This window comes from Chelonia mydas, chromosome 3, assembly GCF_015237465.2.
Source record: "Chelonia mydas isolate rCheMyd1 chromosome 3, rCheMyd1.pri.v2, whole genome shotgun sequence".
NCBI classification, from domain to species: domain Eukaryota; kingdom Metazoa; phylum Chordata; order Testudines; family Cheloniidae; genus Chelonia; species Chelonia mydas.
Genome location: NC_057851.1, coordinates 62,497,332 through 62,522,968, shown reverse-complemented (window position 1 = coordinate 62,522,968; position 25,637 = coordinate 62,497,332). Strand labels below are relative to the sequence as shown.

Genomic DNA, 25,637 nt, shown 5'->3' with positions numbered 1-25,637 from the left:
CCTTGGTAGTTATCCCCCTATTTGTGTGATGAATGAATAAAGAATGCATGAATGTGAAGCAACAATGACTTTATTGCCTCTGCAAGCAGTGATCAAAGGGAGGAGGGGAGGGTGGTTAGCTTACAGGGAAGTAGAGTGAACCAAGGGGCGGGGGGTTTCATCAAGGAGAAACAAACAGAACTTTCACACTGTAGCCTGGCCAGTCATGAAACTGGTTTTCAAAGCTTCTCTGATGCGCACCGTGCCCTCCTGTGCTCTTCTAACTGCCCTGGTGTCTGGCCGTGCGAAACCAGCAGCCAGGCGATTTGCCTCAACCTCCCACCCTGCCATAAATGTCTCCCCCTTACTCTCACAGATATTGTGGAGCGCACAGCAAGCAGTAATAACAGTGGGAATATTGGTTTCGCTGAGGTCTAAGCGAGTCAGTAAAGTGCGCCAGCGTGCTTTTAAACGTCCAAATGCACATTCTACCTCCATTCTGCAATTGCTCAGCCTGTAGTTGAACAGCTCCTGACTACTGTCCAGGCTGCCTGTGTATGGCTTCATGAGTCATGGCATTAAGGGGTAGGCTGGGTACCCAAGGATAACTATAGGCATTTCAACATCCCCAACGGTATTTTCTGGTCTGGGAATAAAGTCCCTTCTTACAGCTTTTGAAACAGAGCAGAGTTCCTGAAGATGTGAGCATCATGTACCTTTCCCGGCCATCCCACGTTGATGTTGGTGAAACGTCCCTTGTGATCCACCAGTGCTTGCAGCACTATTGAAAAGTACCCCTTCGGGTTATGTACTAGCCAGCTTGGTGCTCCGGTGCCAAGATAGGGATATGGGTTCCGTCTATGGCCCCACCACAGTTAGGGAATCCCATTGCAGCAAAGCCATCCACTCTGACTGCACATTTCCCAGGGTCACTACCCTTGATATCAGCAGATCTTTGATTGCGTTGGCTACTTGCATCACAGCAGCCCCCATGGTAGATTTGCCCACTCCAAATTGATTCCTGACTGACCGGTAGCTGTCTGGCGTTGCAAGCTTCCACAGGGCTATTGCCACTCGCTTCTCAACTGTGAGGGCTGCTCTCATCTTGGTATTCTTGCGCCTCAGGGCAGGGGAAAGCAAGTCACAAAGTTCCATGAAAGTGTCCTTATGCATGCGAAAGTTTCGCAGCCACTGGGAATCGTCCCAGACCTGCAACACTATGCGGTCCCACCAGTCTGTGCTTGTTTCCCGAGCCCAGAATTGGCGTTCCACGGCATGAAGCTGCCCCATTAGCACCATGATGCCCTCATTGCCAGGGCCCGTGCTTTGAGAGAAGTCTGTGTCCATGTACACATCACTCACGTCACCGCGCTGATGTTACCTACTCGCCTGGTTTCGCTTTGCCAGGTTCTGGTGCTGCATATGCTGCTGGATAATGCACGTGGTGTTTAATGTGCTCCTAATTGCCAAAGCGATCTGAGCGGGCTCCATGCTTGCCGTGGTATGGCTCTGCACAGAAAAAGGGCGCGGAACGATTGTCTGCCATTGCCCTGACGGAGGGAGGGGCAACTGACCACATGGCTTACAGGGTTGGCTTACAGGGAATTAAAATCAACAAAGGGGGTGGCTTTACAAGAAACTGAATGGCCCCCTCAAGGATAGAATTCAAAACCTCAAGGATAGAACTCAAAGCTGGGTTTAGCAGGCCGTTGATTTCACAGAGGGAGAGAGAGAGGGAGGGAGGAGAAAATGAATACAAAACAAATCTGGTCTATTTCTTGTTTTGAGCCACTTCATCTATCTTTATACATCTTGCTGGCAACAAACTGTGCAGTACGACCGCTAGGCATGATCATCTCCTGGGTGCTCGGCAGAAGACGGTGCAGTATGACGACGAGCCATCATCTTCTGCTAGCTGGAGGTTAAAAGACAGTGCACTACCGGTAGGACTCAATCGCCATGAGACGAAACAAGGGAAATGACCTGGCTGAGTCACTCCCATGTTTGCCCAGGCGCCCGGTTAAAAGAGTACCCAGGACTACGTCGATGATGGCTACCAGTCATACTGCACTGTGTGCTGCCAAAAGGCAATAAACTGCTGCTGTGTAGCAATGCAGTACCGCATCTGCCAGCACCCAGGAGACATACGGTGACGGTGAGCTGAGCGGGCTCCATGCTTGCCGTGGTATGGCGTCTGCACAGGTAACTCAAGAAAAAAGGCGCAAAACGATTGTCTGCCCTTGCTTTCACGGAGGGAGGGAGGGAGGGAAGGGGAGCCTGACGATATGTACCCAGAATCACCCACGACAATGTTTTAGCCCCATCAGGCACTGGGATTTCTACCCAGAATTCAAATGGGTGGTGGAGACTGCAGGAACTGTGGGATAGCCACCCACAGTGCAACACTCTGGAAGTCGACGGTTGCCTTGGTACTGTGGACACACTTCGCCGACTACATGCACTTAGAGCATTTGTGTGGGGACACACACAATCAACTGTATAAAAACGCTTTCTACAAAACCGACTTCTATAAATTCGACCTAATTTCATAGTGTAGACATACCCTTAGTGCTTAAATCTCTTTTGCAAATGGGGCTTAAGTTCCTAAGTCACTTAGATATTTTTGAAAAAAATATTTCTTTGTTTTCAAGATGCTAAGCACCTCGTAGAGGCAGTCCTCTCAAGGGCAATAGAAATTGCGAGTATTCAGTACCACCTTAAGTTAGCTACTACTAAAACTACTAAAAATGGTTTTCCTCATTTAACGTTGACTGCTTATCTTGTTTTGTTCCATCTAGATATAAATTTGTGTTCTATACAATTAACATTGTGACAATATTTTTTGTGTGTGATATAGCTGATATAATTAACAGCTGCATTTGTGCTAAAATGTTGATTCTCACTTTATGAAATGAAAATTTTGTATAAATCCATGAGGTAATTTATTTGAAAAGGAAGAAAAGTGTAAGAATGTTGTTTTTCCCAATGGATTATATTAATTGTTGACAGTGGGCCAGATAAATTCCACATATATTGTGTTTGCAAATGTTACCTTAGGATTCCATCCAATACTTTTTTCTGAAATTTCCATGGAAGGCTTTTGACAATTCTCCATTAAGTCAGCAAATCACTGATTTATTCTAATTCGTTTCAGCCCCTATTATAAAAACATACCATGTACTGTAGCTAACAAAAAAATTAACAATGATATAAATTTAAAATATGTCCCTGTTCTAGTTTTTTTCTCTCTTTTATCCTCAGAAGGGAAAGCTGATATGTTGGGACTTCAGTATCATAATGAATTTTAGTATATGCATATTTCTACTACATACCTATTTGTTTCTCTGCATGACAAGACCCTTGAAGTAAGGCTCCTTTCGCATGCTAAAAGTTGTAGTAGGACATTCTCCTAAGAATTGTGTCTAGGTAATACATACATATGTACATGCATACTGTAGTTTAATTGGAAATTATACTGAGGATCAAGTCAGTCAGGTCTCATGTACTACTTTTGGTAGGATTACATGTTGGTTACTGAAAAACATTGGAATAAAAAAAAATTACCATAGAACTGTACCCCTCAAAATCAAAACTCCCAAAGAAAACAATGGGCTTTTGGGTATGCAAGGAATGCAGGATTTAACCCTAATGTGGTACCTTTTTATATTAAAGGGGTTTATTAAAAGGATACCGTCACATTAATAATCATATTTTTCTTATTGTATTTAACTAAAAAGGGCTGCAACAAGTGTCACTAGTGTCCCTTCAAAGTTCCATTAACTTTCTTGGGATTCTGTGCTGGCATAAGGATCTGTGTTAAGGCCCCTCCTGGAAAGTAGGAGTCTAGAATAGCAAGGAGTCTGATTATGCAAAGACTTATGCATGTGTTGAACTTGAAGCTTGTGAGTACATTAAATGAAATGGAACTACTCATGTGCTTGAAGTTAAGAACATGTGTAAATCTTTTGCAGGATTGGAAGCTGATTTTTAAATTTTACTTTTCATTATTTCTGGTATTAGAACCTTTTGCGTGTTTGCACTTTTTGTACTTGTAAAGTAAAAACACACAGGTAAGTTTTACTTAGTTTACAGTGAGTTTCTTACTCTAACTTTCAGGTTATCATTCCTTAACACAGTGCTAAGTAGGGTTATAAACATTGCAAGAGAATCTTTATAAATTTAAAAAACCTGTTCCTTTTGGAGGATAAAAATAGTTTATGGAAACATTTTTATTGGTTTTAGCTGTTTTTTACAGTATCTAAATTTTGGGTCTCTATGTCATTCTAAAGTTTTATTTTTTAAAATAAAACTTTGACAAAGAAAATATTCAGATATGGTTTCTAAGTGCAATATATGTACAAACAAAGTTGCAAATTGTTCTGATTTTCATTATGTTTCTCCATACCACTGAATAGACGTAGTACATGGAAATAATTGAATACAGTGTTTGGTGTTTATCTACCATAGCCAAGTTTGATATTAATGTAGTTATGGGATAACTTGGTCCTTGCTTGGACCAACAGCTACCACATTTGTTTTAATCTTGGAACTCAAATGTTAATTTTAGCAGTAACACACTATTCTTAGTCTGGGAAATGTAAAGGAATGTTTTTTCATATGAAATTGGCAGTGGTAACTTAATGTAAATTAAACCCTCATTAAACTGGCTAAATAAGCAATACAAGAACAATATAAAAAATCAGTTTTCCCACCATGCTTTAAGCACTTCTGAGCACTTCCTGTGAGGTGCAGAACACTTTCAGCTCCTCCTGACTTTCATGGAAATTAAGGGCATTCAGCCCCTTGAAGAAATGAGCCATAAGTTTTTCTTTCCATCCTTCCTTCTGTTTTTAGTGTCAAACTGTTTTGGTGTTTTGTTTTTGTTTTTACCAGGCATTAGCACTTTACACCAAACTATCAAAAAGGTTCGAGGTCCGTTCTTCATGTACAGCATCAACACCTGCTTTATAAATAGGCAAATGAAAATGGCAGATCAGATGCTAATTTTGAGATATGAACTCAAATTAGACATCTTACAGACAAATTTATCTATGGATCATTGCAAAACTATTGAAGCTGTTTTAATTTCAAAGAGCTATTTATATATAATACCATTAGAATCTGTATGTTCTCTTTTTTCTCCTTTTATTTCATTGTCAACTTCTTCCTTTTATTTAGTAAAAAGGGCTATTTCATATTTACATCAGCAAAGAGATGGAAGAACAGGAAACAAGGAGTTCTTAGTAGTGATATATGCTCAGAGTGTCTTTAGAGAATCCAAACAAAATATTTTGCGAACACTTGGAGTGACAGTGAGCAATTTTTATGAATTATATTTATGGATTTTTTTATGCAGCTATGAGAAAGGCAAATGGAATCCTAGGATGTACAAGGCAAGGTATTTCCTTTAGAGACAGTGAAGTATTTATGTCATTGTGCAAGGCACTGGTAAGACATCATTTGGAATACTGTGTAGAATTCGGGCCACCAATGTTAAAAGAAGATTAATGCCAACTGAAACAGGTACAGAAAAGGGCTACTAGGATGATCAGAAAAATGGAGGGTCTATTTTATGAGGCGACAAAAACAGCTTGGCTTGCTTAGAATAGCAAAAAGAAGGCCGAGAGGGGATATGACTATTCTTTGAGTGATTGTCTACATAGAGTCCAGTGGTAGTAGGTATGCACACCATGTATATGAGGTAGGATTTTTTTGAACAGCAGTGTCTCTGCCGGCACCCCCTATATCTTTGCAACTACGGTAGCTGAGGGAATAAGACGTGGGGTAGCTACAACCACCACTCATGGGGTGTGAGACATGCCTTAGTGAGACATAGCCTTTCTTCACTTGTGTATTCTTCATTTCTTTTTTTCATATGTTTTGTTTTTCCTTGTTCTCATTGGTGAAAAGAAAGCGGGGGGAAGGATCAAGAAGAAGACACCTTCTATCCAGGCAGGTTTTCCTTCCTAATGGCAGACACCAAATCTCCTGTCTTCAAGATTTGTCTGTCATGTTATTCCATCATGTCCATTAACAAAAGACAGTCCAAATATCTCCTCTGTCTGGGAGAGGGGCATATTCCAGATTGTTACTCTGTATGCTGTTCCTTTTCCAAAAGGACCCTTAAGAACACAGAGGCAAGATTGAAATTGTTCTTGATGGAGAAATCTATGAAATCTCAGCCCATAATCTCTGAGTAGCATGGGAAAGACTAATCACACCCAGTCTTGGCACTGGCCACCTATGGTACCATCTCCACCTCCATCATGGTTTCCACTTATCGTTCTAATTTAGCAACCGGATCAGTTCCATCTGAGAGAAGGTTGTAGAGGAGCATCACTCCAGTCATGACTCCATGAGTAGATTCTCCTCTCCAGCCCCAATTAAGAGACTGAAATCTTCTCAGGCAAGGGAGGAGAAGTCCTCTTCTAGGGCACATAGCCTGGTAACTCTCCCTGCTGCCTCAGAGCCTAAGGGTAACTTGGGATCTATTGAGTTAAGTGATTCTGAACGGGCTATTCACCTTGGCCTCAGACCAGCTTGCACCATGAAGGCACCGTACTCCTGACAGGATTGGTCCTCATCTATAGAAAACCTATTCCTACTCCTCTTTCTCTCCTGAGCACACTGGGAAATCTCCCTCCTCCCAGACCCCAATCTGTCCCGGGTGTCCCAGTGGGATACTGATAGGGAGCCAAAAGAGGATTTTCCCAGTGAATGTATAAAGAAAGGTGCAAACCTGAAGAAGGACTCACTTCCACTGTTTTTCATCTGAGATCATCTTCTCTGAGAAAACTACTAAAGCATACTCCAGCTCCACCACTCCCCCAGTCTCCTCTGGTGTGGGAGGAGAAGTACTTTATTGAGGATGATCTACCTCCTCTAGCCCAGGAGCCACCAGTGCCTCAAGGAGCCTTTTCATCTTTCCCTGATCAAACAGTAAATCCACCTTCTACAGCCTCCCAGGATGAATTCAGATTTTTCAGGATCTCCTCAAAAGGATTGCTGAGATTCTAAATATTTCTCCTGAGGTTACTCAAGAGAAACAATATAAACTGCTGGACATTCTCCATGCTGCAACACAGGACAGAATAGTAATGCCCATAAATGAGGGCCTTCTGGAGCCTGTTATGGTTCTGGCATACTCCAGCCTCCATTCCACCCATCTCTAGGAGGGCAAGTAGAAAATAAGCTCCTGCGAAGGGATTTTAGTATTTTTTTCAACTCCCAACTGATGGTTCCCTGGTGGTCCAAGCAGTCCAGAAGAAGACTAAACAACATGGAGCTGCTAAGAATATGCTGTGGGAGAAAGATAAAAAAAGACTAGTCCTCTTCAGCCACAAGAGGGAAACTGAGTTATAAGCAAAAGAACCAACAAAAATGCAGTAATGGTAATTACAAGACTTGCAGTATTTTACCACTGTATTATGTAAATCAATCAGAAAAAGTATAAATGTCAGAATGGTTTAACATGCTCCAATTTAACACTTACTGGATGTGCACAATGAATGTGTCAATCTAGTAGTCTCTGGGGACAATGTTCTGTCTTAGCATAAGTGGACACAGCTCCTATTGATGTATTGTTGAAGGGGTGAATTTGGCCCTGGGTGTATTGGGGTCTGGTGCAGATATAATTCTAACAGGGATGTTCTGGTGTTATCTTGCACCCTCTTTAATTTATTTTCCTGCTAAAACACTCTACTCTGGTCTGCATATTTAGGCCTCAGTTTTCCAAACATTTAAACACACTGGTAATTTTATTCATATGAGTAGTCCCACTGAACTCCAGTACTAAGGTGTGAAGTTACTCATGTGAAAAACTGTTGGCAGAATTGAAGTCTTGGCAAGTAAATTAACTTCTTTTGATCTTGTATTAGCAATAGTAGAAAATCTTAGGGGGTGAAAATGTTATAGAATTAAAAAGATTCTCTTTGGTTGTTCCTCCTCCTCATTTTCATCTCCATTACCCACATTCTGTCTACCTAATAAGTATTTAATGCTGACATTTCAACGTTCTTATTGCTCTCTTTTCTTAACATTGGCATAATTGTCCTGATCCATATACTTTGTTTTAATAATTTTTAAAGACAGCTGATTACACTTTTCTCTTATATGAGTTTAGGTCAAGTACTGCCTTCTATAAGATATGCCAATAGGAAGTTTAGCTGAAATAAGTTTAGTTTTGCTTCTACTGAGCCAAGGAAAAGTTCTGTTTCAGCTCGCTTGGCAAAGCAAAACTGTTTCCTGTCTGTTCAGGAGGGCCATGATTCAAGGCTTGGCTATGATAAAGTAATGCACAGGATGCACAAACAGTAATATATGGAGGACTACTATTTTTACATTAACTTTGAAATAGAACAGATTAACAAGCAGGTTATAACAAATAACGTATATATGACAAATATATAACAAATATCAGGAAGTGGAACTAAGAAAGGCTATTTAAACATCATGAAATATTTCACTAGACAAACAGATGGCATTAAAGAATTTTAATGCTTTGACCTGCATTCTCCTTTAGGGGATATGTAAAACAGTTGCCACACTGCTGATGTGGACTGGTGAGCCTGGTTTCCTCAAGCAGATAATTTTGGTTTGAAATATCTACCTATCCACAATTACAAAAGAGATATTTGGTAGATCAGTGGTCATTTTCCCTATTTAACTCCAAAGATTCTTTTTTTCTAAAACATTAACATTTGAAGAAAGAAAGTTTAGAGGGAGCATTCCTTATAGAAACTATATCCTCATATTTTCCATACACATAGTGAGACATACAGAGAGGGTCCCAACCCCAAAGTCCCATTGCACAGTACTACTATTTACAATTTCAGTTTTAAAACTGGATTGCACAACCTGTGTATTGTACTTTTTCCCATCCTCTAAGAGCAGCTGGTGGTGAGGGCATTAAATAAAACAACAAATTAGCTTATACAATGTTAAATGGAACAGAATAAAAGAGAAAGCTAGGTAACCAAAAATGAGCAAATTCCAGTGCTGGTGACTTTCACATATCTAGAGTCCCTGGAATAGGGGAAGCCACAGAAATCTCATTGAATTGCATTGTACAAATCCTAACACTAAAAACTCCTCCACTGCTGTAGGCAAAATGAAAAAAAACTGTTTTGGGGATTTTTTCCTTTGCAGAATTCATATTACACTGTATTTACTGAAAACACACAGAAAACAGTGCCCCTCTGTTAACAAAATTAAAGACTTCTATAGAACCTGAACATCTAAATAAAACATTTCTTTAGCAGTGGGGTAGCACCTAAAATCCTCTGAATGGACCAGATTTCCTGCTCTGGTCATGTGATTTGTTTTGTATTTAAAATAGAACCAGTAAGAATAACTGATCCACTTGTATGATGGAAGATGAAATCAGAAGAAATGTAATCTACTCATGGTATTCATAGACATTGTATTTTTCCCAATAAATTGACTTGTATTCTGCACTCATAATTTTCTACCATGTGGGTGAAATTCTGACCCCTTTGAAATCATTGGCAAAACTCTCGTTTACTTCAGTGGAGCCAGGATTTCACATTCAGTTAAGCTTCATGCCTTTAATTGCATTATGGTATTCCTGTGTACTTATAATAATCAATGGTAACCTCCTTAAATCGTGGTTTTCTTTATCTTACTATGCTATTGAATTAGGCTTTTGAATTGGCTACTTCAGTGCTAAAAATTGACATGAAAACCTTTTCCCCTTAATATAAGCAAACACTGGAATTTTCCAGACAGTTGACCTATACTCTCCAGATGCTTCACAATTTAATTTTAATAATTTGTGTTTAATATTATGGATAATGAGAAGAAAAGACAGGATGTCCTTATTTTATTGTGAGACTAGATAATAACAAAAATCTGTCGTTTTGTCTAATTCCAATGAATTTGTGATGGATTAGAAAAAGAATTTATGTAAAATAAATAATTCATGTTGTGTTGTATGTAGTTATATATATGTGCCCCAAAATAGGTCATGGTTGACATGGAGGGCAAGAGAATGTTTATATTGCAGGAAAGGAAATGTAACCAGCAAGTAAATTTCACAGGAAAAATCCTGGCTCCCCCAGTGAAGTCAAAGGGACTTTTGCTGTTGATTTCAATGGGAGCAGAATTTAACCGCTGTTGTTTATTGTAGCCCCTCTTTTTTTATTTTCCTGAAATCCACAGCAAAATGCTATAGATTTTTCTAATAAAGGGGGAGAGGACATTTTCTTCAATTGTCAATTTCTATATATTGATATAGTTTATGTAGGTTTTTTGGACCAAATTCAACCCTGGTGCAAGTAATTCAACTCCCTTTGAACTCTTTCAACTTTCAATGTGTTGAATTTGGTCTTTCATCTTTAAATTACTCTAAATCATTATACCTGTATTACATTACAGCTATGATCCTCTCTTAATACCACTTAAGCATAAATTCTTTTGGTCCTAGAATATTAGCTATGTGCATAAATTTAGCCAAAATAGTGGGTGGATGGAACTTTGGAAACATCTGATTCAAGCAGCAGTTCTTCTCTGTGATTTGGAAGGTCTGTGCTATTGGCTTGTAGTCAAAGCATGTCCTCATTTTACTCTCATAAGATGAATATCTTTTGCTTTAGTGCTTTTCCATCATGTGTGACTTATAAAATAATGCTCATCATTTAGGTAGCACAAGAATCTCAATGCAGGTTACAAAAGTGGATATCTCCATTTCACAGATAGAGAATTTGAGACACTAAATGGTTTAGTGTCTTGCCTGACATCAGTATCATCTGGTAAATTACTGTCGTAGTAGAGTTGGGACTAGGATCCTGGCCTTTTCACTCCCAGTCCTCCCTTTTAACCGCTAGAAAACATGGATTTATGTAAATCACTCCTAATAGAACAACAACAAAAAAGTCAGAATTTTCACAGAACAGCAGTGTCCCCAACAGCCAGGGAGCTGGGTAGCCCATCTTTCCTATAGGAGGGCTCCTCAGGGTGCTGTTCAGGCTGGTAACTGATGAAAGAGCCAGGGACTCTGAGAGCCCCAACTCCTAGGAGAGCAGTCTGGTGGGCTGCCCCAGAGCCAAGGACCTTGTAATCACTGGCTGCGGAGGAGCTGTGAGCTCAGGAGCCAGGGCTTCCAGGCTTCTTGTCTCCCTACCAGGCAGGCTGCCAAGGAGCTGGGTGAGTGAGCTGGTAAGAAACCAGGCAGGTTTCTGACCAGAACCTGCCTGGTTTCCACCAGAATTTTGTTGAAAGTAGATTTCGACAAGTTGGCATTTTCTGATGGAAAAACTGTTCATTGGAAAATTTCCAACCAGGTATATCTGAAAGCTTATTCAGTCATGCCTTTATTTTGAGTCACTGCAAACTAGTGTATTGGGAACTGTGACAATTGATGCCTTAGGGTTTTCAAAAAAGGATTGTCTACCTCTGCCAATACAAACCACGGTGCTGAGCAGTTAGAAGGCAAGCCAGTGACTGCTGCTCCTTTTCCCTTCCTTATCCACATTTCCCAGCTCTTCCTGCTGTCTAACAAAGAGTGGCCCAGGAACATACAGGGGAAGTGAGCAGTTGCATTGCAGTGACATCAGCCCCAGTTCACTTCTTCAATGAGAGAATGATAATAGAATGGACAATCTTTCTCCCTTTCCATTTCTCTGCCAATCTAGAAAACAGGGACACCATTGACTTTCTTTGGGGATAGAAAGAGAAATAAAAATACCAGTGATCCTAGAGGTAGAAAGTCAAAATGAGACATCATTACCTTTTTTGAGTAGGAAGAGAAGCAGAGACATCAGTAATTTCTGTGGAAGAGATAAATGGTAGAGAGAAACAGGAAGATTTCAAGAGGAACAAGAGAGAGTTTGAAAGAGTCCTTGCAGAAGAAGATGCATGCTCCCTTGGGTGTGGAAGAGAAGAGTAATTTTCCATGTTACGTAGAGAACCCTGATAATACTTGAGTGGGGACTAGTCCTTTCAGTCCCACGTGAAAACATTGAAGGAAGGGAAAAGTAGCTCATATGGTCCCCGCACAAGATAATAGGTAAAGAGAGTGTTAGCACATAGAATCCCCCGTAGGTTCAGTGAAGAACTCATACTTCTGGGTGTTTATCTAAACCTCAAATATTTTGAGGATCTGAATAAAAATATCTAATATTTAAAAATACTTGAAACTCATCTGACTTTACAAAGAGATCTCTGGAGCTCTATCAAGACCTCACCTTATTTAACGATCTGTCCCTGGATTTTTTTGTCAAATGTTGACAACCACAACAATGGATAAGAGCACAAGGATGTGTACAGGAATAATTTTAGCAATGTGTTGCTTTTAAGAAGTGGCCAAACTTAATCCATTGGAAGTGGAGGGAAGAGAAAGCATAGTGACTACATGTTGTCATAAAGGAAATCATATGCAAAAGTAATGTATCCCTTTTATTATTTTATACTGTAGTTTGTATGATCTTTGGGGCAGAGGCTGGGCTTTTCTTAAATATCTGTAAAGCACCACGAATAGATCTGGTGTTGTATAAATATTTAGTAACAGGTAAATATCAATATTTCAGACAGTTTTTAAATTCTGAAAAGCAGCTCTGATTCTTAGGATTTGACAGCTCCTCCCTTTAGACTCTATTTCTGAGTTCACTCCCTTTCAGAATAATTGGATTAATTTATATCTTTTAAGTCATTGATGTGTATAACAAGCAAACAAGGATTCTGTAGCCTTATGTAAAATAGGAATATCTGATAATTTAAATGTTTTGATCTGTCCAATCTGACTGTATAGACAGCTGTGTACCTGCATCTCCATTTATGTACAATTTATAAATAATCATGGAAAGTCAGCCAGATATGTAGGTTTTGATAAGACACTTGCATAGTCCAGTTCACACACCTTCATACTTGTCCATCTTACATGCTAATTAATAAAAATGATCTAATTTATATCTTTTAAGTCATTGATGTGTATAACAAGCAATTTGTCCGGCGATTTTTTCTGAGCCACAGAAAATTCCTTCGATTTGTCATAACAGAGCATCTGTTTGGCCTCTCTTCTGTTCCTTATATTTTTATCAAATGCTTGGTCATGGTGACAGTGTACCTCAGGAAGAAAGGAATCTACATCTTCCTGTGCCTGGATGACTAGTTACTGAAGGGCAGGTCCAGAGAGGAAGTCCTTTCCCATGTCAACACTACACTTCACTTGTTCAACTGTCTGGGTCTCATCCTAAACACCAGAAAGTAAACTTTGGTTCCCACTCAGAATATCGAGTTCATTGGGGCCCTAATAGACGCTACAAGTTGGAGAACATTTTTGCCGACTGACCGTTTTCAAGTGATTTGCCACCTTTGACTCTGTCTACAATCTCAGCCTTCCAAGACCATTGGATGTGCCTGAGGCCTCTTGAGCCACATGTCCACTTGCACGCAGGTGGTACAGTTTGCAAGGTTTTGTCTTCGCCCCATTCAAATATGGCTCAGGACAGTTTACTCTGTGACTCTTCACTCCGTGGACCAATTTTTCTGTCTCCTTCCACTGATCCTGGAATCCTTTCAGTGGTGGATGCTTCCAGATAATGTTTGTCACGGTGTTTCCTTCACGTGGCCCTTTTTACCAACCATGTGTGTTGTCACTGACACCTCCCTGATTGGGTAGGGGACACATCTGGAGTCACTGAAGTTCAAGGTCTGCACTCGGAGCAGGTGTCCTCACTGCATATCAATGTGCTGGAGCTTTGGGCCATCTGCAATCCATGTCAGACTTTTCTGGATCATATCGGGGCTCAGTGGATCACATACTTATAAACAATACCACCACAATACGTTATGTGAACAGGCAAGGGGGAGCATGCTTCAGGATTCTCTGCCAAGAGGTAAACAGGTTGTAGCAGTTCTGCATTGAAGAGAGTATCACTCCAATAGCTGACCATTTCCCCGGGGTCCAGAATCATCTCATGGACCATGTCAGCAGGAATTTTTCCCTGAGTTGCAAGTGGTCTCTGAAGACCAGTGTCCTCTGGGTCATCTTCACAGCTTGGGGCATTCCAATGTTTTACCTGTTTGCTATGAGGAACAACAAGGAATGTCATCAGTTCTGCTCTCAAGGGGGCCTTTGGCCAGATTCACTGTCTGACATTTTCCATCTCAGCTAGCAGCTGGCTCTGCAATATATGTTTCTGCCAATCCCAATCATCCCACAGGTCATCCTCAAGCTGAAGGAGGATCAGGCCAAACGCATTCTCATTGCCCTGACATGACAAATGCTGGTTCTCCAACCTTCTTGTGCTGTCAGTTCAGCCTCCAGTACCCCTTCCTTTCTATCCCAGCCTACTCACACAGAATCACGAATGCACTTTACATCCCATGCTCAGCTCCCTGCATCTCACAGCGTGGCTGCTTCGTGGCTAAATGAGGAGGAAGTATGGTGTTTGGCGGCTCTTCAGCAGGTCCTACTCAACAGTTGAAAGCCTTCTGCCAGAATGGCCTAGTCATTAAAATGAGCCTTTAGCTCATTAAGAGTACATCTGGCAGCAATATCAGCATTTCATCTCCCTATTCAGGTAAGATCAGTCCTTTCCAGTGCTATGGTAGCAAGAGTCTTAAGAGGACTTCTACATCTCCATTCTCTGGTCTAAGAGTTGGTTCCTCTGTGGGACCATAACTAGTGGTTTTAATGGGACCTCCATTTGAGCCCCCGACATTTTGTTCCATTCCGCTTTTGTTCAGAAGACTGCTTTCCTCATAGTCAACGTGACTTTGTGACAACACCAATTTTTTTTGTCTAAAGTGGTTTTTCAGTTTTGTTTGAATCTGGTGATAGATTTACCCATGTTCTTTCCTAAACTGCGGTCATCTCCAGAGGAGCAGCATCTCCATACATTAGATGTCAGGTGATGTCTAGCCTTCTATCTGGACAGACTATGCTTCATGAATTAAGAGTTCACTATGGTGGATTGCAATTCTCAGTCACAGTTTCTATATCACACTTTTCTGTCCTTATATAGCCATTACTCTGAAACCGGTAATCAGTATCATTGTTGTATCCCTTGTAAAGTTGTAATTAGCAGCTGTGATGGGCAACAAGACTGGAATTAGGATTTTGTTTAATGTTTTCTTCTCAAAGAACAACACTTTAAAGCTTAGCTGTCTTTAACCAGGTTTAACATGACTGATACATAACAATACTTGCATCCCAGACGTAAAACGTTAAAAGGTTCACTAAATTCTGAAGGTAGCTATACTGTAAAGTATTTTCAATTTAGTGATTGTATAATCTCTTTTTATGCTTCAAATTCCAATCCTAGACCAAGTTAGTGTCCACCCGCATTGATATTCTTGCTATCCAACAAAGCTGACAATGTTAGTTTGATACCTGGCTTCAAAGTCTGAGTGTATCCTAAACCAATCAGACTGGAGTTGTTCACTTGAGCAGAGAAAGATGCATTGGGGTCAATCTGATATTTGGCTACTATTCTAAAGTGTGTGTTGCTATTTCCAGCTGTCCAAGCAAGATTGACAGAAGTTTCCAATTTATCATGCACCTTCTGATAAATGGAGCCTCCAGATTCTGTGCCATCATTCACATGAGTGTGAAGCTGGAATTCATCAGTCTTATAACCAGCAGCAAAGTTGCTCTGGGTTACTCTGGATTTAGTCATCTCAAAAGTCATTTGGTAACCTGCCAACACAAAGGCTCCACGTATTGAAGGTCCAGCAATATCAAAATCCATGTCACAGCCAAGGTTGATGTGTTCCCGTTTATATCTGGTCTTAATTTTAGCATTTTTTTTCCTGATCTTCAAGAGTAATCTCTATGCCTAGTGTGTGGTCGGTCCACTTCTCCGTGAACGTCAAGCCATATTTCCTCCATTTGTATTTTGTTTCCAAACTGCCAGTAAATTTGGTTGTCTCTGAGTTTGCTGAACCTGAGCTTGTAAATTCCAATCCATTTTCAGATTTTGTTTTCAACTCAAGTTTTATTAATCCAAATCCATAGCCCTTGGTGAAAACATCTCTGGCAGGTTTTCCTAGATCAGCGTAAGCAGGTGGAACAGCCATTTTCTTGCTCGCTGGGCTCTGGACTATAAGGTGGATAGAAAGCTGGCTAGATCATCAGACTCAATGGGTAGTGATCAATGGCTCCATGTCTAGTTGGCCGCTGGTATCAGGCAGCGTGCCCCAACGGTTGGTCCTGGGGCCGTTCTTTTTCAATATCTTCATTAATGATCTGGAGGATGGTGTGGACTGCACCCTCGGCAAGTTTGCAGATGACACTAAACTAGGAGGAGTGGTAGATATGCTGGAGGGTAGGAATAGGATACAGAGGGACCTAGACAAATTAGAGGTTTGGGTCAAAAGAAATTTGATGAGGTTCAACAAGGACCAGTGCAGAGTCCTGCACTTAGGAGGGAAGAATCCCATGCACCGCTACAGACTAGAGACCGAATGGCTCGGCAGCAGTTCTGCAGAAAAGGACCTAGGGGTTACAGTTGATGAGAAGCTGGATATGAGTCAGCAGTGTGCCCTTGTTGCCAAGAAGGCTAATGGCATTTTGGGCTGTATAAGTAGGGGCATTGGCAGCAGATCGAGGGACGTGATCATTCCCCTCTATTCGACATTGGTGAGGCCTCAACTTTGGTGGGCCCCACACTACAAGAAGGATTTGGAAAAATTGGAAAGTGTCCAGCGGAGGGCAACAAAAATGATTAGGGGACTGGAACACATGACTTATGAGGAGAGGCTGAGGGAACTGGGATTGTTTAGTCTGCAGAAGGGGAGAATGAGGGGGGATTTGATAGCTGCTTTCAACTACCTGAAAGGGGTTTCCAAAGAGGATGGATCTAGACTGTTCTCAGTGGTAGCAAATGACAGGACAAGGAGTAATGGTCTCAAGTTGCAGTGGGGGAGATTTAGGTTGGATATTAGGAAAAGCTTTTTCACTAGGAGGGTGGCGAAGCACTGGAATGCGTTACCTAGGGAGGTGGTGGAATCTCCTTCCTTTGTGGTTTTTAAGGTCAGGCTTGACAAAGCCCTGGCTGGGATGATTTAATTGGTGTTGGTCCTGCTTTGAGCAGGGGGTTGAACTAGATGACCTTCTGAGGTCCCTTCCAACCCTGATATTCTATGATTCTATGACTAAACTGTTTCATGCTCAGCCTCACCTGTTTGTCATATGCAAATTAGGGTTGTCGATTAATTGCAGTTAACTCATGTGATTAACTCAAAAAAATTAATTGCGATTAACAGCTACAACAGTGTCATGTGAATGCCTGTTCTCACTTTCAGGTGACATTGTAAACAAGAAGCAGGCAGCACTGTCACCTGCAAATATAAACTTGTTTGTCTGTGTGATTGGCTAAACAAGAAGTAGGACAGAGTGGACTTGTAGGCTCTAAAGTTTTACATTGTTTTATTTTTGAATGCAGTAATTTTTGTACATAATTCTACATTTGTAAATTGAACTTTCATGATAAAGAGTACTTGTAATAGGTAAATTGAAAAATACTATTTCTTTTGTTTTTTACTGTGCAAATATGTCATAAAATAAATATAAAGTGAGCAATGTTCATTTTGTATTCTCTGTTGTAATTGAAATCAATATACTGTGACAAAGCTCCTACCTTGTCTCAGTGGGTCGCATGCTTCCTGGTGGATTATGCTAGCCTCAGAGGCTCACTGCGACCCTCCACGTAGCCCTTCTCTCTGTAGAGGCAAGGTTCTTCTTTCAGTGTTTGCTCATGTGTATTCCACAATAGGTGTGTGTGCTCGCAACGTGCACCAGTGCCAGAAGGTTTTCACCTAGCAGTACCCATAGGGGGGAGTGCTCCCCCTCCCACGGCGCCTGCCTGGCATGGTGTAAGGGGGGCTGTGCTCCCCCCACCCTTGGTTCCTTCTTGCCGCCAGTGAAGGTGTGTTGGAACTGCTCAGCTCCAGCTTTGCTGCAGCTCGTCCCCAGAACCCTTAGTTTGTTCAGTAGTACCTGTAGTTTGTTAGCTAACTCAGTTAGTTTAGTTAGTCATTGAGCCCGGGCTGGGGCATGCCCCGCACCCCAGGCTTTAAGTCGTGCAGCTCTTGTAGGCGCTCTATGCCAAGGAGCGACCCACACGCGGATTGTCTGCGCTGCTTGGGAGAAACCCATATCAGCGAAAGGTGCAAGATTTGCAAGTCTTTCAAGCCCCAGACTAAAAAAGAAAGGGGCATTAGGCTCCGGGCCATCGTGATGGAGTCAGCACTGGCCCCGACCCCGGCACGCCACTCCGAACTGGCCCCAGCACCACAGCGTCGGTTCGCGGAGACCCTCCGGTACCATCGTGCAGTCGGCACTGCTCCCCATCCATGGGGCATGCCAAGAGGACCAGAAAGACTCCCTCTTCGCAACGGCACCGAGGGAAGTCTGGGACAGAGGCTAGGCCCATGTCGGGTAGTCCTCCATCCCCATCGGGCCCTAGGCCTCCCACTCACATTGAGCGGAGTAGCCCGGCCCCTTCGGAGCATGCCTCTCCGGATGTTCGGATGCCATCTACGCCCAAAGCCCTCCAGGCAGCCAGGGATGTCATGTCCATGCTGGTGCCCGGAGTTCTGCCGATGTTGGCCCTACGCTCCAGAGGCAAGCCGCTGCTGGGATCACCGCAGTCGCCACCAGCCCAGTACGGTCTCGGTCGAGTGAACGTTCCCGACACCGCTCACTGCCCAGAGACCACTGAGGGCTCAGTCGATGTGGATTGCCCTCGATGCTGGCCAGACTGTCCGGATGGGTGCCGTCCGACCGGGACTCCCGGCACCGCTTGTCTTCGCAAAGCAAATATCAACGGGACTGGGGTGGATGTCGCCAACGGTCCTCGTCTTTCAGGAGATACCGCAGTTGGTCGCGGCACGATCGTTGACGCCATTCCTGCTCAGACTCCCGTTCCACCTGTCAAGGCTGTTCGCGGAGCAGCTACTACCGTCGGTGCCGCTCCTCTGCGTCGAGATCGCAGTCCCGTGGCCGACATAGGTCCTGGCACTGCCAATAATCCTGGTCCAGAGGCAGTTGTGGATCATACGCCAGCTCGGCTTCCCCTCACAGCCGCCCATCTACAGGCCAAGCTAGCCAGCCCAAACAGCCGGTGCCACAGCAAGTGCAGTGGCACCAAGCGTCATGGCCGGCCCAGTGGTATCCGGTGGGGGCTCGCTCTGTGGCTGGGGCCTTGGAAGCACTGTCGGCTTCCATCTTTAGACCGCCAGAAAAAAGGTCGGTGGGACCTGTGTCCTCGGTACCGTGCCTGGAGTCCGACCAGATGGTGGATCCTCCGGTGCTGGATGACACCTAAAGCACTGTACCGGCTTCACCCCATCCAGAGGAGTTGATTGTGGCCCTGCCCTCCTCCGTCCTGATGGAGGACTACCGGGCTCACCAAGACCTCCTAAAAAGAGTGGTAGCGAGCCTGCACCTCCAGGCTGAGGAGATGGAAGGGCCCTCAGGCTCCCTGTTCAATGTGCTATCCCTTTCAGCACTGGGCAGGGTGGCCTTGCCGCTCCATGAAGGAGTGGCAAGAATTTAAAATGCCCTGTGGCAAACACCAGCCTCTTTGGCTCCCATCTCTAAAAAGGCAGAGTGCAAGTACTTTGTACCCACGAAGGGACACGAGAATCTGTATACCCACCCGGCGCCCAACTCCTTGGTGGTCGAGTCGGTCAACGACAGGAAGCAGCAAGGGAAACCAGCCCCGACCCCCGAAAACAAAGACTCTCGGAGGCTGGATACTTTCGGGAGAAAAGTTTATTCGTCATCAAGCTTTCAGCTACGAGTAGCAAACCATCAGGCTCTCCTGGGTCGCTACGAGTTTAACCTCTGGGAATCCCTCCCCAAGTTTGAGGACTCCCTCCAGGAGCACAATAAGAAGGAGTTTAAGGCGCTTGTAGAGGAAGGGACGGCGGCTGCAAGGGCATCCCTGCAGGCCGCTTCAGATGCAGCGGACACGGCCGCACGGTCCATGGCCTTGGTGGTGTCCATGAGACGGGCGTCATGGCTTCTACTCTCTGGGCTCTCCAGCGATGCGCAGTCGTCAATGTAGGATCTCCCTTTCGACGGGAAGGCTCTGTTTGCTGAGGAAACAGGCACAAGGCTGCATGGCATGAAAAGACTCCCACACGACCCTCCACACCTTGGGCCTCTATGTCCCCCCTCCAGCAAAATCCAAGTCCATGCCGCAGCAGGCTCCCGCCCAGGCCTCCCTCCCGAAGTACGAGGCCGCCCACAAAAAGCAGTGGGACTATAGAAAGCGCCCACAGTGGCAATCCCAGCCTGCCCCCCAGCCTAGGTCTTCTAAGGGCAAGCAGGCGGGCAAAAGGCGCTTTTGACGGGACGCTCGGGGGTACCCTGCCAGCTCTCAGCAGGGACCTACCCCCAGTAAAGCTCCTTTTCTCCAATCGGTTGTGTACTTTCCTCCTGGAATGGTTGCGACCGATGGGTCCTCAACACCATCTCCCGAGGTTAAACCCTTCAGTTTACTTCCTCCCCGCCCAACCACCCACCACCCCCGTCCCTTCTGGGGGATCCCTGTCATGAGGCCCTGCTCGAGCAGAAGGTAGGGCGGCTCCTGGACCTAGGAGCTATAGGGACAGTGCCCGAGGAGTTCCTGGGCAGGGGGTATTACTCCCAGTATTTCCTTATCCCGAAGGCAAAAGCGGGGCTCAGGCCCATCATGGACCTGTGAGGCCTGAACCACTACATGGTGAAACTCAAGTTCTGCATGGTTTCCCTGGTTTCCATCATCCTCTCCCTGGATCCCAGGAACTGGTACGCTGCCCTCAATCTACAGGACACATACTTCCACATCCACATATTTGAGAGGCACAGACGCTTCCTCCGTTTTGTGGTGGGTCAGAGTCACTACCAATTCATGGTCCTACCGTTTGGTCTGTCCACTGCCTCCAGGGTCTTTACAAAGTGTATGGTGGTGGTAGCGGCCTACCTCAGATGCCACGGGTTCCAAATATTCCCATATCTGGACGACTGGCTAGTCAAAGGCACAGCCCGGTTGCAGGTGAGGGATCATGTGGCATTCCTCCTGTCCACATGTACTGCCTTGGGCCTGTTGATAAACAATACCAAGTCTACGTTAGTCCCGGTCCAACGCATAGAATTTATCGGGGCGCTACTGGACGCAACATCAGCCAGGGCCTCTCTCCCACCAGGCAGGTTTGAGAACCTGAAAGGGCTCATTGACTCGGTCACAAGGTTCCCGGTGACGACAGCCAGGGTTTGCCTGCAACTGCTGTGTTACATGTCTGTGTGCACATATGTGGTCCATCACGCCAGACTCAGAATGAGGCCCTTCCAGCTCTGGCTGACCTCACAGTTCTCCCAGGCCACGGACAGAATGGACAAAGTCCTCACCATGCCGAACTCGGTGATCACCTCCCTGCGGTGGTGGTCCCTCCCAAACAACATGCTCCAACATGCTCAGGAACAGGGCCCCATTGTTGGAGCTGGTGTCCAATGTGTCGGACCTGCGTTGGGGGACCCATGTGGGGAACTTTCAGACCCAAAGCCTGTGGTCTCTACAAGACCTACCCCTTCATATAAACGTCAACGAACTGAGGGCGGTACAACTGGCGTGTATGGCCTTCTGCTCGCACCTGGAGGGCAAGATAGGGTCCTCACGGACAACACGGCCTCGATGTTCTATATCAACAGGCAAGGCGGGGCCCGATCCTCTGCCATGAAGCCCTCAGTCTGTGGGACTTTTGTATAGCCCACGACATCTACCTAAAAGCCTTCCACCTGCTGGGCGCCCGGAATGTGAGGGCAGATCGCTTAAGCAGGGATTTTTCCTCTCAGCACGTGTGGTCTCTACAGCCGGAAGTGGTTCACCAGCTCTTCCGAAGGTGGGGTATTCCCCAGGTGGACCTATTTGCGACCCAGCAGAACCGACGATGCCCCCAGTTCCGTTCCAGGGGGGCCTAGGGAGGGGCACTATCTCCGATGACTTTACCCTGTCCTGGTCATGCCAGCTCCTCTACGCCTTTCCCCCGTTCCCTCTGATCAGCAGGGCCCTGGAGAAAATAAAGATGGACAAAGACAGGGTCCTCCTCGTTGCCCCAGCGTGGCCCCGGCAGCATTGGTATGGAACCCTCTCGGGGCTGGCAGTAGCTCTGCCATGGCAGTTGCCACTCCGCCCGGACCTGCTCTCTCAGGACCAGGGCTGCCTCCTCCATCCCAGCCTAGCAACGCTTCACCTCACGGCGTGGCTGCTCAGTGGCTAGGTGGCGAGGAAAGGAAATGCTCAGAACAGGTTCAGCATGTCCTCCTTGAAAGTAGACGGCCCTCCACTCGCCGCTCCTATGTAGCGAAGTGATCTCTGTTTTTGAGGTGGGTGGCAGGCCAGGGCGTTTCCCCGATGGCCACCCTGATCCAGCTTATCCTTGATTACCTCCTCCACCTGAGGGTCCAGGGACTGGCGCCCTCGTCAGTCAGGGTGCACTTAGCTGCCATATTGGCCTTTCATCCCCCAGTGCAAGGGCACACGGTGTTTTCCCATGTTATGACTGGCCGGTTCCTTAAGGGTTTGGACCGTCTCTACCCATATTCCAAGCCTCTGGTTCCACAGTGGGACCTAAACCTGGTGCTGGCTCGTCTCACGGGGGCCCTGTTTGAACCACTGGCCACGTGTTCCTGGTCTCACCTCTTGTGGAAGGTGGCTTTCCTAGTAGCTATCACATCGGCCAGGTGGGTCTCAGAGCTCAGGGCCCTAACCTCCGAACCGCCATATACGGTTTTTCGTAAGGACAAGGTCCAGCTCCGCCCATGCTCCGTGTTCCTCCCGAAGGTGGTCTCTGCCTACCACATGGGTCAGGACATTTTTCTGTCAGTCCTCTGCCCCAAGCCACACACGACTAGTCTCCACACGCTTGACTGAGGCAAGCTCTGGCTTTCTACCTCGAGTGGACCAAGTCATTCAGAAAGTCTTCACAACTGTTTGTCGCCTCGCTGAGTGCTTGGTCGGCCGATTTCCACTCAGCAGCTTTCTAAGTGGATCACTTTGTGTATCCGTTCCTGTTATGAGCTGGCGGGGGTTCCCCTGCCACCCATTGTGAGGGCACAATCGACTCGGGCGCAGGTCTCTTTGGCTGTCTTCGTGACCCATGTCCCAATCCAGGACATTTGTAGGGCCACCATGTGGTCTTCGGTTCACACATTCACCTCGCACTATGCGATTGTCTCCCAGGCCAGGGATGATGCCGGGTTCTGCAGGGCGGTACTCAGTCCAGAGAACTTGTGAACTCCTACCCACCTCCAATAGATATAGCTTGGAATCACCTATTGTGGAATACACATGAGCAATCACTTGAAGAAGAAAAGACAGTTAACTTTTCCATAACTGGTGTTCTTCGAGATGTGTTGCTTATGTCTATTCCACATCCCACCCTCCTTCCCCTCTGTCGGAGTTGTCTGGCAAGAAGGAACTGAGGGTGGGGGGAGCGCAGCCCCCCTTATACCGCACCAGGCAGGCACCTTATGGGTACTGCTAGGGGAAAAACTTCCTGCACCGGTGCATGTGGCGAGCACACACACCTATTGTGGAATAGACATGAGCAACACATCTTAAAGAACACCAGTTACGGATAAGGTAATTGTCTTTTCACAGTCTACTGACCCATTTTCATCATAAGCCAGCAACGAAGGTGAGGACAAGCTACCCTCCCGTGCACAGTTTCTGTTGTCTCCCAGTCTCAGTGATTAATTGGAAAGGGGAGGGGGGAGCCTGGGCCCACCCTCTACTCTGGGCTCCAGCCCAGGGACCCTAATAATAGCAGCTATTGGTAGCTGACTTTTTGGAAACAAGATGAGTACAATTCCTTGGGCCACTTCTCCACAACAGCCCCCACTTCCTCAATATCTATTTCACCCTTACCTCAGGGCCTCCTTCCTTTTGCCTGATAGGGTTTGTACTGCTCGGTTTCTCCATCTGTGCAGCACAGCTTCCTTCTACAGCTGCTGATACACGCCTAACTGATTAACTGGGAGGCTTTTAACTAGTTCCAGCCAGCCCTTGATTGGCTTCAGGTGTCCCAGTCAACCTAGCTGTCTCCACTGCTTTCTAGAAGGATCTTAATTGGCCCCAGGTGTCTTGATTAACCTGGAGCAACTGCCATTTTGTTTACCACCATAACAGGGATTTGATTAGCCTGGGGCTAACATACCTGTTTCTCACTACTTTCCTAAAGCCATCTGGCCTTGCCCCATCAAAATATGTAGAAAACATCCAAAAATATTTAAATAAATGGCATTCTATTATTGTTTAACAGCACGAGTAATTGCAATTAATTTTTTTAATCACTTGACAGCCCTAATGCAAAGCGAATGAAGGGGCATGCGGTCTCTTCACAGACAGTCTCTAAATGGATAACATCCTGTATCAAGACTGCATGTGAAATAGCTTTGGCTATGCCTCCTGAGTGGGTGCAAGCTCATTCTACAAGAGCACAAGCAATGTCGAGAGTGTTCCTCGGTTATGTCTCAATATTGGATGTTTGTGAGGCTGCTACGTGGTCGCCCATACGTATATTTCATAGAATCATAGAATATCAGGGTTGGAAGGGACCTCAGGAGGTCATCTAGTCCAACCCCCTGCTCAAAGCAGGACCAATCCCCAATCAAATCATCCCAGCCAGGGCTTTGTCAAGCCTGACCTTAAAAACTTCCAAGGAAGGAGATTCTACCACCTCCCTAGGTAACGCATTCCAGTGTTTCACCACCCTCCTAGTGAAAAAGTTTTTCCTAATATCCAACCTAAACCTCCCCCACTGCAACTTGAGACCATTACTCCTTGTCCTGTCCTCTTCTACCACTGAGAATAGTCTAGAACCATCCTCTTTGGAACCACCTCTCAGGTAGTTGAAAGCAGCTATCAAATCCCCCCTCATTCTTCTCTTCTGCAGACTAAACAATCCCAGTTCCCTCAGCCTCTCCTCATAAGTCATGTGTTCCAGACCCCTAATCATTTTTGTTGCCCTTTGCTGGCCTCTCTCCAATTTATCCACATCCTTCTTTACGAACTATTATGTCATTACCGCATTTTCCAGCGTTGGTGCATGTTTTGGTAGGGTCCTGCAATCTTTGTTTAGTAGGCTTCTGGGATGGGTACTACTTGTAAGTCACCTAAGTGGAATACACAGCTGCATCTATTCAAAGAAGAAGAAATGGTTACTTACTGTAGCTGTGGTTCTTCAAGATGTGATGCAGACATGTATTCTATGGCCCACTCTCTGTTCCTTCTGCATCAGAGTCTAATCTCTGGGTGTTTGGTGCAAAAGAACTGAAATGGGTCAGGGCATTGCTGCCTCATATAGTGAGCGGGAGGGGCTATGGCCACAGGGCATGAGTGCTGCCCCTCTTCAGGTACTGCTAGGCAAAATTCTCCAGGCTCTGGTGCGCTGAGCACGCACACACTAAGTGAAATACAAGTCTACACCACATCTCAAAGAACCACAGTTACAGTAAGCAACCATTTCTTGTTATGTGAAGGAGTAAATAAAACCTCCGTATTCACTTTCTCTGCACCGTTCATGATTTTATAGACTTCTATCATATCCCACCTTAGTTGTTTCTTTTCTAAGCTGAACAGTGCCAGTCTTTTAATCTCTCCTCGTATGGAAGCTGTTCCATACCCATAATCATTTTTGTTGCCGTTTGT

At 45.0% G+C, this 25,637-nt stretch overlaps 1 protein-coding gene and 1 pseudogene across 1 annotated transcript in view; one reads left to right on the top strand and one right to left on the bottom strand.

The window, feature by feature from the left end:
• Positions 1 to 25,637, top strand: part of ME1 (malic enzyme 1) — a 330,426-nt gene that overhangs the window by 100,451 nt on the left and 204,338 nt on the right. The window lies entirely within an intron of this gene.
• Positions 14,992 to 16,034, bottom strand: LOC102934392 (annotated as a pseudogene).